The sequence below is a fragment of the Apodemus sylvaticus genome, chromosome 3 (genome assembly GCF_947179515.1).
Source record: "Apodemus sylvaticus chromosome 3, mApoSyl1.1, whole genome shotgun sequence".
Lineage (NCBI taxonomy): Eukaryota > Metazoa > Chordata > Mammalia > Rodentia > Muridae > Apodemus > Apodemus sylvaticus.
The window spans coordinates 86,404,782-86,421,694 of NC_067474.1; the positions used below are offsets into that span (position 1 = coordinate 86,404,782).

At 40.2% G+C, this 16,913-nt stretch overlaps 1 pseudogene; it reads left to right on the forward strand.

The window, feature by feature from the left end:
• The window catches only part of LOC127680268 (glyceraldehyde-3-phosphate dehydrogenase-like), a 17,661-nt pseudogene extending 3,007 nt beyond the window's left edge, over window positions 1-14,654 (forward strand).
• Window positions 14,655-16,913: the final 2,259 nt, after the last annotated feature.

Genomic DNA, 16,913 nt, shown 5'->3' on the forward strand with positions numbered 1-16,913 from the left:
GACTTAAATGAGGCAGAGAATACAATGGTAAAATAAAGGGGAGAAAATGGGGAGGGAGAACAAATATACTGGAAATCTTTTGAAAAGCCATACAGAAACCTACAACTAAAACAAATACATATATGAAATTAATTTAATGGAATCAGCATATAATTAGAGAATATCCCAACTAGACACATTATGCCAGCAAGTTAAATCCCAAGTGCTTGGGATTGGTTACATCTTATAGTTTCATTGGACAAGGAGTTCACATAGGCACCCCCACAAAACATCACAAGCTATTGTCAAGACTGTTACCTTCCACAACCACTTACTTATATGTCATTAAACACAAAGAAGCTGGACTGGTACCCAACTAGAAGTCTCACAGTACTGACTAGCATCATGGCACAAAAATGTACTTTGTGCACTACAGGCAAAGAAAGTTAATCATCAATATTTCCCAGCTACAAACCTATAATCTATGATAGTATACTGATATGATAGTGGCACAAATGTTATGGGAGAAACCAACAATTTTTTGATTGAATTTAGGGTCCATTCAGGAGATAGAACCTGTACCTGATACTGCTAAGTGGTCAACATCCTGAAAGTAGATAGGTCGCAGGTCCTAAGAGAAAACCTTCTACTAAAGGATCATAAAAATAAAATGACTGCTAATGGCATACTCCCGTACCCTTATATCAATGCACTGGCCAATCCTCATCAGAGAATTTTCTTGTAATCCATGGTAATTGACTCAGAGACCCACAACTGGACAGGGGACCAATAGTAAGAGATTTGGGGGCATTCAGCCTTAAATGAGATGTCGTTAACAATCCCTTCCTCTCAAGGCTCAGGGATATATACACAAAAAGATATGTTAAGAGCCAGTGGTAGTATGTGACTCCAAGGAAACAGTATTTTCAAAACACAATAGGCTCAATACTCACTTAAACTCATAGAAACTGGGAGGCATACACAAGTCCAGAGATTCAAACAAAGCAAGATCTTAAAGCTGAGAAGTGTACACAAAGTCCTAGCCCTAATCAAGAAGGTATTTTATACCAGCTAGGAAATGGTAGACCTACTAACATTGGAGTGTTACTAGGCAAATGAACCAAACTCCAAGGCAAACCATGCCCAGGAGTCACTGATCAACACAAAATGAGCTCACGGTTTTTATTTTATTTTTGTTTTTTCCTTTGCCTTGTTTGCTTGTTTATTTGTTTGTTGTGGTCTTTATTTTGTTTTGAGAGAGAGAGAGAAAGAGAGAGAGAATGGAGAGAGAGAGAATTGAGAGAGAATGGAGAGAAAGAACTTAGGTGGGTAGGGAGATGAAGAAGATTCGGGAAAATCTAAAGGAAGAGAGAATATGATTGACATATGTTGTAAATAAAAATAATAAAAAAACAGACATAGAAAATAAGTAGAAAAATTGGAAAGATATTGGTTTTTACAGTATTAGAAAGTAGGAGTTTCAGCACAGTCTAGAAAACAGAGTTCCTGTTCCAGAAACAATTGTATGAAACTCTTCAGTCTGTTGTACTTGCTGTGAAACTCCTCTGTCACAATTTTACTGCCTGGTGGTGGTGGCGCAGATCTTTAATCCCAGCACTTGGGAGACAGAGGCAGGCAGATTTCTGAGTTCGAGGCCAGCCTGGTCTACAGAATGAGTTCCAGGACAGCCAGGGCTATACAGAGAAACGCTGCCTCGAATAAAACAAAAACCAAAAACCAAAAAAAAAATTGACTATTGTACTTTTGCTGCCCTTCATAGTTGTAACAATATCTTCAGATGAGTTCTGGCATGAATTCAACAACTCTCTACACACAGCTGCAGAAGGAATACTGTATAACGTGAAACAAGAACAGCCCCGTGTTGTTGTTGTTTCCTGAATGTGTTGAGTTTTTCTTACTCGACTGTCCTTGGAATAATAGAGTTCAGAGTTCAGGACAGAGCTTAATGCTTAATCATCACATGACTTAAGAACTTACACTCCTGCTTCTGGTAGCTCTTTTTACTGTCTGTGAACCTATTAACACCCACTGACATTTAGAGATTCATATCTAGCCCAAGGCTTAGAAACAATTAATGCCTTTTCCTGTTTAAATTATATTGAGCATCACTTAATGATGTGATCATATGAGGACAGAAAAATACAGTCTTTGACTGAATAAAGAGGAAATCATTATTTATAATCATCCCTAAACCTTGAATCAACCTTATGAAATTGGTAATTTCCTAAGAGACATTTGCAATAAAATGTCCATACTCTTCTTTGTCTAGCGTTCCAAAGATAAAAGTAGATATGGGGAAATTGGGTACATAGGGCATTTCCCCAGGGGCAGGTTGTGTAACTGTCCATTGTGCCCTAAGGGCTCCAAGAATATAGTACTTAACTACCTACTTATTGAGTAGTACATTGAGTTTCTGACCCAAGTTTACATCTACTTTTCATCTTTGCCTTGTATTCCCTGCTGAGTCAAATAAAAGAAGATTCTCTCACAATATTCCTAACCTAACGTGCAAATACTGGTGAGATGCCTTTATATGTGGTGTGACTTCAGGGTTGGTTGTAGTTGATGGGACTTGAGCATCTTTGGGCTTACTTTCTCTACTTGAGGGAGATAATGTGCTGATGGTCCCTTCTTACTTATCCTCCTACTTCTTTCTCTTTTCCTGTCTATCTTGGACCTGCTTTTGGACTTCCAGTCTCTATGCCATAAACAGACTCAACAGGACCTGCACATGGTGGACCCATCCAATACCAGTTCTCCACATTCCAACCTCTCTCTCTCTCTCTCTCACTGGGTGGAAAAATTTGTGAGCCAATCAAGAAGGCTCAGCTGTCATCACTTCAGAGAGGAAGAAAGAAACTTCACTTAGCCTCAGACTTCAGGTGCATTGACCCACCCATTAGTAAAGCTGATTTGAACCATCTTCTGGCCATTGTGTCTTTTATCTACTGGGAATTGGAATGGTGGCACGGTGGTGGGTGATACTTAGAACTCTTAACTACAATGTCACACACACACACACACACAAAAATAAATAAATAAATAAATAAATAAATAAATAAATAAATAAATAAATAAATAAATAAATAAAACAGAAGTATTCAGAAGGTTAGTCTTGGCTAGGCCTTAGGCATCAGAGGATGTTTGTCACCAATGTGGATCCTCACAGCCTTCATGAATGAGAGAAAAAGCTAGGAATCACTTAGGAACTAATAAAGGGTTGATTGGAACCATATTTCCCTATTCTATACCCTTAGTTACCACAAATATCTTTTTAGAAAGGGTGCCAAGGTCATTTTCATGGTTACAGAAAATGATAAGATAAAGAGATATTTTCTGTAGGTACTAAATATTGAAACACATCTTGCAAATGCTAGGTGTTTCTCCAGCTAGAATCCATCACTATCCATAACAGAATTATTTTTCTGATCATTAAATATCAAAGGAGAATATTCTTCAGAGTAGAAAAAGAATTAAGAAAAGTGTTAGTTTATGTGAAGTATGACAGATGCATTTTTCAGAAGCAGTTAAAATTTCAATGTCCTTATTTAAGTTTCCTGTAATTTTTTTCAGTGTGAATCAACTCTAGCCTCTGTTCAGACAACTAAAATTTCATAACATGATTTGAGGATAAAGTTCTGTAAACAGAAATACAGGCTATCATTACAGTAATGGTCATGTAATTACAGTGCTTCTTGGGAAAGCAATTACTTTACTTTATACTTCATCCACTTTTTAAAAAAATCTTTTGACAGTAAAACAGGATATATTAAAAAAAAGCATGTCTAAGCAACAGAAATCATCTATCACTGTTCAAGGCACTCTGTACTCACTAGATGTCCTCTTTCAGCGGTTTTTCTAGGGTGTTTCTTTGTATCCTTGACTTATTTAAACAGAGTAGAATTACTTCTTTACACTCATTATTTATCAAAACTCAGAGGATGGGAGTACTGTCCAGTGGTAAAGAACTTACACCGCATGTCTGAAGCCCTGGGTACAGAATTTATTTTCAGCACTAAAAAAAACCAAAAGAAATCAAAAATCAAATAGAAACTCACTGTGATGACATATATCATATATTTTGACACCAAATTATAAATTGCAAAGAAGAAAATTTTAAATTAAACTTTACAGTTGAATGGTAAGAAGCCCTTACCTAATCTTAGTGATGTTCTCAACAATTAGTATGGCCCTACACTTAAACATAAATATATCCTTATGCTAACCCTAAATCCAATCTTGTTTTAAACCTAATCCTAATCCTAATATTTAGGTTTAAATCCTAATCCTAAAATATCCATATTCCTATCCCTACTGTTAATTATAAACTTAACACTACCCCTAATTCTAACCATAAATCCTAATACAAGCAAGAATTTAATATTAACTCTGCCTCGATCTGTAACAAGAACCCTCTATCACCTCAAGCACTAGAGTTAGACCTGGCCTTAATCATAACTACAAAATGAGCATATCCATGACACTAACCCCACCTCTAAATCCACATTAAAATCTTAACCCTAACACTAATTCCTAATACTAATGATAACCCTAAATTTCAAATTTCCTCTATCAAAACCTTTAACCCTAATCTTAAAATGAACCTACTTATAACCTCACAATACCCCAACTTAATACTAATTCAAATAATAACCATAAGCCAGAAACTATCCTAACAGTATACTAACCCTAACACTAACCATAACTCTAAGTCTAACCTTAACCATATTCCACAATATCTCTCTCTCTGTCTCTCTCTCTCTCCCTCCCTCGCACACACCCCCCCACACACACACAAATCACCAATCTCACCATAACTCTAACCCAATTCATAACCCTAACTGTATCCCTAACTATAATCTTAATTCTTTTCCTAACCCTAATATTTAATCTAACCCTAACCCAGACCTAACAATTACTAAACTTTACCCTAACCTTAATCCTAGACTTAAATTTAACCTTTAACTTTAATCCTGACCCTAACCCTGACCCTGATCCTAGCCCTAATAGTGCCTGTGCTCATTACCCTAATCTTTTCTCTAACCCTAATCATGTCCCTATTTCAAATCCTAACCATAACCCTAAAGTTAGCCATATAGCTTATCTTAAAAATACACATAACTATAAGCCTGACTCCTAACACTAACCAAACCCTATTCCTTTTGTTGTTGTTGCTGCTGTTTTTGTTGTTGTTTGTTTCGAGACAGGGTTTCTCTGTGTAGCCCTGGCTGTCCTGGAACTCACTTTGTAGATCACCAAGGTCCAGCGCCAACTCCTATTCCTAATGAGAGTCCTACCCTTCACTCATACATACACAAACATTCAGACACAAACTCTCACATAGCCTCTCTCTAAACCTACTTTTAATAAGGGTTCTCTAATACTTCAACCCTCCTCCTTCTATCCCACAGTCTAAAGGTAGGGGAGAAAAGATGGCGAAGAGGACATTGGTAAAGATGGTAAAGAGGGGATGTTGACCTGTTTAGAAGGAGTTCTTTGGGATGATTCCAATCTCCATTTGCCAGGATACCAGCAGTCAGTTCAATCATATCAGGATAGGAAACACAAATCAGCAGCAGTGGCATGATCCAACAGACAGCCAGGCCTCCACTGAATTGGCACTAATCAACAGGAGCAACCAGAACCAGCTGGGATGCCAAGAGAAGTTCTGCCATGTCTCTCAACAAAGTGAAGACCAGTGAAGCCTCAAGACCAATGAAGCATTGCAAGGCTTTGCCCTCACTGTCCATTGAGCCTATTTATGCTCACTCCAAACATCACGTGTGTTCCCATGGGCCTTGCCTCAGCAAAATACCACATGAGTCTGCATCACATGATATATCCAGAAACTTCTACTTCATATCCCCCTTTTTGTTTAAAAATTGTCTTTTTACCTAACATTAATAATTTACACACAATCAGAAGCTCTGAATACTAAAGACACAATTAACATATCAAATGATTCCCAAGAAGAAAGGAGAGGGCCCTGGTCCTGGAAAGGCTTGATCCAGCATTGTAGGGGAGTACCAGGACAGAGAAATGGGAGGGGGGTGATTGGGGAAAAGGCGGAGGGAAGAGGGTTTATGGGACTTATGGGAAGGGAGGAACCGGGAAAGGGGAAGGCATTTGGAATGTAAACAAAGAATATAGAAGGAAAAAAAAAGAACCATAAACTAGAACTTTACATAATATTTTAAATAAACAGCTTATATATAATATAGTCTAAGAAAATAACCTTAAACTTCTATTAATGTATAATTCAAATAAAAACAACCTTAAATATATATTAATATATAATAATTGAAAAAATCTTAAATTTCTATCAATATACAATAATTAACAAACTTACCAAGTCCTCGCGGGTCTCTCTCTGCTGCCCAGCACCCACTCCTTCCAAGTATCCGGCAAAGCATGACTCTTAAACTTGAGTAGTTAACCAAATATATTTATGTATAAGAAACTCCCAATTACATCATGCTGAATTACAATGATAAGTTTTATCCCACTATTTCTAACCTCTTAGCACACCAGAAACACATCCGTTGCCATCTGGATCTGTGCGTGTCCTCCGCTCCCTCCTGCAGCTCTCAGCTCCCTCTCTCCTCACCCCTCCTTCTCTTAGCTCCTCCTCCTCTCTCCCCTTCAATCACTGGCCTCTCATTGCCTCAATGTGAATGGATAGGAAATATCTTGCATCAGATGATAACCACTATAACACATCAAACAACCAAAATGATCTATTTCAACTTAAGGGATCAGAATGGAGCAGATTGCTTCTTGCTGAATTGGGTTGATGAATTCCTGTTTGGGGATTCAAGGAAAAAAAATATGATTAGTCTGAAAAAAAAATCCTAGCTACACATTTGTTGTCCTATGTATTGTCTGTCTAGTCTATCTGTTGTCCAGCCAGACTATGAGTTGTTGGTCTACTCTGTATTGTCTACCAGTCTATGTGTTGTCTGTCTCTGTGTGATTGATCATTTGGGCTATCCCTTTTGAAGTTGATGTGCATATATATTTTAAAGAAGTAACTAACTGAGACAGTCTGAGAGTAAATCAGCCGGACTTATTTGCTTTGTGAAGACATTCAGGTCTCAGCTGATAAGAGGTTTTCCCTGGTCAGATCTAAACTTTGTAAGTTTCCTTGTTAACCATAAACTTTCTATATCAATACCATTCATTTGCACCATTAATTTGGGTCTCCAATCATAAACCACTATTTTTCAGAACACAGGTTTTCCAGTACTCCAAAAAGTTCCTATCATTTCTACTGGTGCAGCCTTGCCCTTGATGTAAGGAAACAATAACAGTTGGGCAATTCTATCCCCTGCATCAATTTGTACCTCCTTTCTCCCATATGCCATGATCTTCATTTCTTCCTTGCTATCCCCACTAGGGGATACTAGGATGCACAATAAATCTTTGAGAAGTTAATCCACTTCTTCCCAAGATTATCCCCACTGCTCCTAAGAATAAAGGACCATACACATCAGTGGTTAACTTATAACATTCAATTTGGGCAAAGGGTAAAAGGGATATCTGTAGCTATATCCAAAGCTGTACTCCCTTCTGTAGCACGTATATGATCAGAAATACTTAATTTTGATTTTCTTGCCTGCTTGGTACTTTCTGGCTGATCAAAGGAAGACAGCTCATATTGTTTACTTCAGGGCCTCAAGGTACTCCTGAGGAAAGGAACATATATCCCTCATATATATGTTCCTAATACATCCCTCTTGGACCTGCAATTCTTTGACCAATGTTTACTCTTTCCACAGCTGCTACAATGCCTGGGAAACCTTTGTGGTTCATAGTAGTCAGAACCCACTTGATTGATTCTACAAACACCATATTCTCTAGAGTCAATGTGCTGTTTTAAGCTCCGAATCTTCTAGCCTTACAATTTCTTTGGATATGACCAAATTCAACACAATTAAATCAAACATTGGGGATTTTGATTTCTAAGACTTCTAGATATGGCTTACTCTATGATATTAGCATGATGCACCTGGAAAACAGTGGCAGTTGTCTCTCTTATCCACTTGCCTATTGATTTCAATGGTCAGATTACATACGGTATTCACATTTTCAAAGGCCAATATTTCTATCACTGGCTGTCTAATTTCAGGATCTGATATGGCTCTCTTTACAGCTGAATTCAATCTATGTAAGAAATTGGTGAATGTTTCTGTATGTCCCTGTATTGCCTTCGCAAATGAGGCAGATTTTCCCCCTGGCTCCTCAATCATATCCTAGGCTTTAAACGCTGCAACATGACACTGTTCCATTAAACCATCATCAGACCAGATTTGTTCTTGTAAGTCAGCACAATGCCCTTCACCAAGGTCACTAGTTGGTCTTTAGTAACATTTATCCCCCTTGCTACATTCCATTGTTCTATTTTTGTGGCTTAGTGCCTCCACCACAAATTGTTGTCCAGCTTCTAGAAGAGCTGACAACAATCATTTCCAATCTTGGGGGATAACCCTATTCTGCATAGTCCGAGTAGTTAACATTTTCTTATCAAATGGAGAGTGCAAGCCATACAATTCCACAGTCTCTTTAAAATGGTTTATATCTAGCATTTCTATCAGATGCCAATTCAGCTCATTATAGGCAGGAATACCGTCATTACCAAGTTATATGTTGCACAAAGACTGGGAAGGCTGAAGATGCTTGTGTAGGGGCAAGCAAATCCTCTGGTGGTGAACACTATCAATTGAACGCTATCCAGTTGTACCTGTAACCACCTGCTCTTCCTGGCCCTTAACTTCATGAGCGTGCTGTAGGCATCTGGCAGTGAAAGTGTATGTACTAGGGTGAGGTACCAGTTGTCATCCAGCCCATTTGATTTCTCTTTTTCATTGTGCGGTATTTTCTCAAACTCAGACATCAAGCCTGAGCACTATTGCTCACCTTCCACTGGCACTTTTTTCTTCCTAAGTACCTCTGCCTCTATTTGCAAACTCTCTACAGGCTTGGCCAACTCTGCAATCTTCTCTAACATAAGAGAATCATCAGCATTGTAGGGGAATACCAGGACAGAAAAGTAGAAGGGGGTTGATTGGAGAAATGGGCGGAGGGAAGAGGGCTTGTGGGACTTATGGGGAGGGGGAAACTGGGAAAGGAAAAAAATCATTTGGAATGTAAACAGATAATATAGAAAATTTTAAAAAATAAAAATAAAATAAATAATTTTAAAAAAAGAAAATAAATACATCTATCTGCAGAGAGAGAGAGAGAGAGAGAGAGAGAGAGAGAGAGAGAGAGAGAGAGAGAGAGAATTGTCAGTTTTACCCACAATCTTTTTCAAAAGAATATACATGAAACCTATGAAACAGAAGGCCAACGTGTGGATACTTTGGTCCTTCTTAGATAGGGTACAAAATAGCCATGGCAGGAAATATGGAGACAAAGTGTGGAGCAAAGACTGAAGGAAAGGCCATCCAGAGACTGCCTCACCTGGGGATCCATCCCATATACAGTTACCAAACAGACACTATTGTGGATGCCAACAAGTGCTTGCTGACAGGAGCCTTATGTAGCTGTTTCCAGGGAGGCCCTGCCAGTGCCTGACAAATACAGAGGGAAATGCTCTCATCCAAACATTGAACTAAGCACAGGGTCCCCAACGGAGGAGCTAAAGAAAGGACCCAAGGATCTGAAGGGGTTTATAGGCACATAGGAGGAACACCAATATGAACCAACCAGACCCTTCCAGAGCTCCCAGGGATTTAACCAACAACCAGAGAGTACACATGGAGGGACCCATGGCTCCAATACATGGCCTGGTCAGACAACAATGAAAGAAGAGGCCCTTGGACCCATAAAGGATCATTGCCCCAGAGTAAGGGAATGTTGGGTCAGCGAAGCGGAAGTGGGTGGGTTAGTGAGCAGGGAAGGGATGGGATAGGGTTTATTGGGGGGGGGAAGCAGGCAAGGGGATAGCATTTGAAATGTAAATAAAGAAAATATCTAATTTAAAAATAAAAATATAAAGTGGGTAGGAGGACAGTGGGAGAAAGGGGGGCTTACGGGCCTTTTGGGGAGTGGGGGGCTAGAAAAGGGGAAATCATTTGAAATGCAAATAAAAAATATATCGAATAAAAAAAGTCAAACATTCCACCTATTCAAATGTAATAAATCATAAACTGCTCTGAAAAAAATATAAAATGAAAAAAAAAAACACTCTCTAGGAACAAGGTAGGAGACCACTCAGTTGGTAATCCCTCATAAAATGACTTTTGTCTACCACATTTGAAGCAGAATCACCCATTATGCCTAACCCACACTGGGTGCCACCTATAGATATAGATTTTTTTAAACCTGCTTTTAATAAGGGTTTTCAAATGCTTCAAACAACCTCCCCTGCTTCAAGGTCACCATACAAATGTAGGAGAGCAAAGATGTTAAAGCAGACAAGGGAATGTGAGCCTGTTTAGAAGGAGTTCTTTGGTGCAATTTCAATCTTCATTTGTCAGGATGCCGACAGTCCAGTTCAGTAGTGCCAGAAGGCCAAGCATGAATCAGCAACAGTAGGAAGATCCAGTAGAAATAGCCAGGCCTCCACCAAATCTGCATTCGTCAGTGGAAGCAACCAGAACCAAGTAGGCTGCCAGGAGAAGTTCTCTGGCATGTCTCTCTTGATAAAGTGAGATCAGCAAAGCCTTAAGACCAAAGAAATGTTGCAAGGCTAGTTATATAAGCGCATAATCACCGCCAATTGAGTTCTGTTTATACTCTCCCCAAACACCACGTGTCCTCCCATGCCCTCAGCAAAACACCACGTGAGTCTGCATCAACGAAATAAGACATGAGTCTGTATCACATGACATATCCAGAAACTTTCACTTCACTAATGTATATTTGCACATCCTTTCACACTCTAACATATTCTTGTATACTCAGGCGCACACACACACGTTTGTAAACATTTTCATACTGACACACACACACCCTTGCACTTGTCTTACCCAACATGCCTTTCTACAGCCATACACATACAAACACACTTAAAATATACTCACCTTCTTGGCATGCTCTTGCACACTCACATGCTCATAATTTTATTCACTGACAGTGACACACACATACATGCTTACATACACACACACACACATAAACACTCACCTGATCTCAAATTTTCATTAATTCACAAACTCTTACATACCATTACACAATCCTACATTCACAGTTACACAACACACACCCATACATGCATATACACACACTCTCTATCATAGAAACACAAATACTTGCTTATAATCATACACTAAAACCAACCCACACAAACATTCATTCACACAGCCATATACTCAAATATTCATGCATGAATTGAGACACTAACAAACTTTCGTACAGTTTTACATACAATTACACTCATATACACTAAAACAGACACATGCACATTTAAACATACATATGCAGACATAAAACCACACATTCACATGACAATACACTGTTACACAAGCCCTAACTCAGTTGACAACACTAAGTACTTTCATATATCTAAGATTGATGCTGTTCTTAACCTGCATGTTAACCCCAAACTCTAGTTGTAAGCACAGATCTAACTGTATCCCTAGCTCTACTCCATATCACTAACCCTAATCCTAACACAAACCTATACGTAACTCTAACCGTAATCCTAACCCTAGCCAGACCCTAACCTTAACCTTATTCTAAATCTGAAACGTAAGCTTAATCTGAGGGTCCTGAAAGAAAGGTTCAGGGGTTAAGATCACTGGCTTCTTTTGCAGGGGTCTTTGGTTTGGTTCCTAAGAGCAACATAGTGCATGTGTGTGTGTGTGTGTGTGTGTGTGTGTGTGTGTGTGTGTGCACACACGCGCGTGCGCGTGCGCAAAACCTTCAAATAGTCTATACTACTATATGCACACATACAGTGACAAATTCACACACATCATATTTCACATTCACAATTCTTTCACAGTCATATATTCTGATACACTAAAACACATTACTTTACATACTTCTTATACTCTCTTACACACTTGCTCACTCTAGTAAGCCATTTACATTCATACATACCAAAAATTGCATATCTTGCACACTATTACATACACATATCCTTACATATCCATGTGCTGACAAAAACTCATAAACAGTAACACATGCTCACAAAAATTCACATTCTCAGACTCACAAGCCAATGCATTTTTGGGCATTCTCAAACACATACTTATATTCTCTCATAAATTCATAAAATTTTGGCTTGAATATATACTCAAATACACATCCACACACTTTTTGATACTTCTGCACAGTTACATATTTGTAGACACATTTTACACTTTGTAGTCCCTTAAGCATTTTCAAATTGCACATTCATACATTGTTTAACATTAGTACATTCATAAATAACTATACACTTCCCACATCCATAGGCCTTTGTATAGTCACAAACATTTCTGTACATTCTCATCACATTTAACTCACACCCACAGAAAGGCACATCTATACTTAGTCAAACACACTTACTATGCACACTAACACACACACACAGTCACACATACATATACAAACAAATTAGTATGGCCACAGAAACACATTCAAATATATATATAAACATACTCTTGCACATTCACACTGTTGCATACCATTACACCCTTAAATTTTTCCTACATTCAATCTTTTGTGCTCCCATAATTGCACACAATCACATTCCTAATCACACCAAAATTTTCACCAGACCACTCAGCTGCAAACACGCTCACCCAAACATATCACATCCTCATTTAAATTAACAGAGACGTTCAAACTCTAACACACACACACACACACACACACACACACATACATTCACTATCTCTGTTTCTCTCTCATACTTACACCTACCCACACTCTTACACATTCTCTTTTCTACACTTATTCTCCCAAACTCATATATCTCCACATATTCATACAGTAACACACCTTTAAGCACCAAAATTCACCAAAACATTCAAATGCAGCAATTATGGAAGAAGCTGACCCCAGACTTTCAAAATTTGAGTAGTTCTGATAGAGGTGAATGTATTTCCTTCTTTGACTCTTAGATAACCATACAATTATCTGCTGTATTGTATGTATCTCAAGGAATACCTGTGTTTAAAGTACTCTTTCTTTGTAAGTCACAAAAAGATTAAAAACCCTCCCTGATTATGAATTTTCCAGATTAACTAAAATTCATCTACGGATACAACACAGCCTCAATAACAATTACAGTGCTGTTCTTTACACAATTTTTAAATCTTGATTTCATATGAAAACACAAAAGACACAGAGCATCTGAAAAATCCCAATTAATAGTATTTTTAAAATCTGCTAGACCTATCACTATCTTAGATTTCAACAAAAGTGTAATAATAAAATAGCAATGGTATTGGCATTACAGATAGACACACAGATACATATTACAGATAGAGAGTTGTTCACTTACCATGAGTTTGCAAACTTTCTTGGTTTTGTTGTTGCTAAAATCCTGGTTTAATTCATGGTAGTCTGATAAGATACCGGGGGATATTTCAATTTTCTTTTATCTGTTGTGAGACTACCTTTGTGACCAAGTATATGGTCAGTTTTAGAAAAGCCTCTGCAAGCTGCTGAGAAAGTATATTCTTCTGTATTTGGGTGAAATGTCCTGTGAACATCTATTAGGTTTATTTAAGTCATAACATCTGTTAGTTCCATTATTTCTGTGTTTATTTTGTGTCTGGATTACCTGTTCATGGGTGAGAGTTGGGTATTGAAGACTCCCACTATTGATGTGTGGGCTTTGATGTGTGATTTAAGCATTAGTAATGTTTTTTTTTTTACAAATATTGGTGCCGCAGTCAAGGCTGAGAATGGGAAGCTTATCATCAACGGGAAGCCCATTACCATCTTCCAGAAGTGAGATCCTGCTAACATCAAATGGGGTGATGATGGTGCTGAATATTTCTACTGGCATCTTCACCACCATGGAGAAGGCTGGGACCCACTTGAAGGGTAGGGCCAAAAGGGTCATCATCTATGTCCCTTCTGCTCATGCCCCCATGTTTGTAATGGGTTTGAACCACAAGAAATATGACAACTCACTCAAGATTGTCAGCAATGCATCCTGTACCACCAACTACTTAGCTACCCTGGGCAAGGTCATTCATGACAACTTTGACATCATGCAAGTGCTCATGACAATGGTCCATGGCATCACTGCCGCTCAGAAGAGAGTGAATGGTCCCTCTGGAAAGCTGTAGCATAATGTCCATGGGGCTTCCCAGAACACCATCCCTGAATCCACTGGTGCTGCCAAGGCTGTGAGCAAGGTAGTCCCAGAGCTGAACAGGAAGCTCACTGGCATGGCCTTCTGAGTTCCTACCCCCAGTGTATCCATTGTGAATCTGACATGTCACCTGGAGAAACCTGCCAAGTATAATGACATCAAAAGATGGTGAAGCAGACATCTGAGGGCCCACTAAAGGGCATCCTGGGCTACACTAAGGACCAGGTTGCTTCCTGCAACTTGAACAGCAACTTCCACTCTTCCACCGTTGATGCTGGGGCTGTCATTTGCTCTCAATGCCAGCTTTGTAAAGCTCCTTTCCTGGTATGACAATGAATGCAGCTACAACAACAGAGTAGTGGACCTCATGGCCTACATGGCCTCTAAGGAGTAAGAAACTCTGGACCACCAACCCCAGTAAGGTCACTGAGAGCAAGAGAGAGACCCTCGGTTGCTGAGGAGACCCTGTCCCAACTTGGCCTGCAACACTGAACATCTCCCTTACAATTTTCATCCCAGATCCCCATAACAGGAGGGGTCCAGGGAGCCCTCCCTACTCTCTTGAATACAATCAATAAAAGTTTGCTGCACCCACAAAAAAATAAATATTGGCGCCCTTGCATTTAGGGCATAGATGTTCAGTCCTTTATGCTGGGGTAATGTCTTTGATGTTGAGTTGTGTTTCTTGTGTGTTCCAGAAGGAAGGATTCTATTTTTGTGTCCATTCTGTTAGCCTGTGGTTTTTAACTAGGGAATTGAGTCCACAGATATTTGTAAGATATTAATGACCAATGACTGTTAATTCCTGGAATTAAGAGAACCCTTTGAAAGAAGCAAAAGAAGACTACAGGAGTAAGGTAATGGAAAACACGAGGAAACTTGGTCCACTGAATCAAGTAAGCAGGACTCACATGATTCTTTATGAGTTTCACATCATCACCCAGTCATCTTCCTGGCCTCTCATATCTGCCCTCTGCTCTTGCAACCTCTTCCCCAAAATAAAAAACATACAAACACAAATAAACAAAACAAAGGCATTGAAAATATTGGCAGGAAGCAGGGTCAACTCTCTGCCTCTCATGCCGTTGGAGCTGTAGTGTGTCCCACAGAAGACACCTCTGTCCACACATCTTCATTTGCAAATGTTTATTGTAATGAGTCACTCACTAGTCTTGTTCAAGGTCTCTAGCATCTGTGTCACCATCAATATGGATCTCACCAGGAGTCCTTTAGGTCATCCTGTTGTTGTCCTGTGTCATGAAGACCTGCCATTTTACAGACTCCACCTGTTCACAGATGATGGTGGGGGCAAACTCAAAGTCCTCAATCTGGGCCTGGGTGGCAAGTGAGCTGATCTGCCCACCAGCTCTTCCTTTCCAGTCCTAGCAGACTGAGCTCTCCAGCACTTCTCTAGCTAGGTCACCCAATGCCCTTGGAGCAGACTGACCAGCAACCACATCTCTAGAGCCAGCCCCATTGTGCTTCTCAGTCACTCTCTCAAGTGCTGGATATGATGAGGAGCTGGGTCAGTTCTTCCAGTCTCACACCCTCGGGGCTCTCACTCATGGCTTGGACATCAGGGCCAGCTCTCCTGACTACCACAAGTGGTGAGGAGTAAGGGAGAGAGGAGGGAGGGGGAAGGAGGGAAAGACAGCATCTCCGCTACACCTGAGCTACCCCAGGGTAGGTGAGTGGTGGGGACAGCTCTCCTAATCTCACACCCTCAGGGCCAGCTCACCCACAACCCACCACTAGGGCCAGCTCTACTGTGCTTTGCAGGCAAAGTGCAGTGCCAACTCTCCCACTCTCGTGACCTCATGGTCAGCTCTCCCAACTCCCACGGGTGGTGAAAGGCAAAGATAGGAGGGTATCTCCAAGTCCATGCAACTTCACAGCAGGTGAGTGGCAGGGCCAGCACTCCCTCACACTTGGGGCCAGCTCACCTGTACCCCTACCATCAATGCCAGCTCTGCTGTACTGTCCATGGAAGGTACAGGGTCCAAAGGGGACAAGGACAGCTCTCTGGCTCTTGTGGCCCCAGGGCCAGCTTTCCCAACTGCTGGAAATAGCAAGGAGTGATGGATGAAGGGTATCTCCTCAGGGCCCATGGTCTTCTGTGCTCCCACCTTTGGGACTGACTCACTATTGCCCACCTCCACTAGAGCCAGATCTGCTGTGCTTCCTAGTCCAAATTCAAGGCCTATTCTCTCAAGCGCTACCACAGATAGTGAGGGACAGGCCCAGTGCTTCCCCATCCCTGAATATCCAAATGGTTCCTGGCAGCTGCCAGACTAGGGATGCCTTCATTTTCTCCAATGGTAATATAAGCCATGGACATCAATACCTGCCCCTACATAGCCATGGACCCAGACACGACCTTCAGCAGGGATTGACTCTTCACCATGGCCTTATGTGACAAGACTAGCTACTCAATACAGGCTACTCCTCTCTACCCTGCAGTCTCCAGTTCTACCTCTCTTCACAATGTTCAAACTGTTCCACTTCTCCTTCTCTCCTATCTGTCCACCACAAACTTGTACATTATAGTGGCTCCCACTGCAGCCAGTCCATGAGGTTGGTGGGACTCGGGGTGACCTTCTCTGTCAACACTTCATGATGTGGTGGCAAGCACACCAGATGTCCACAGCCTGCT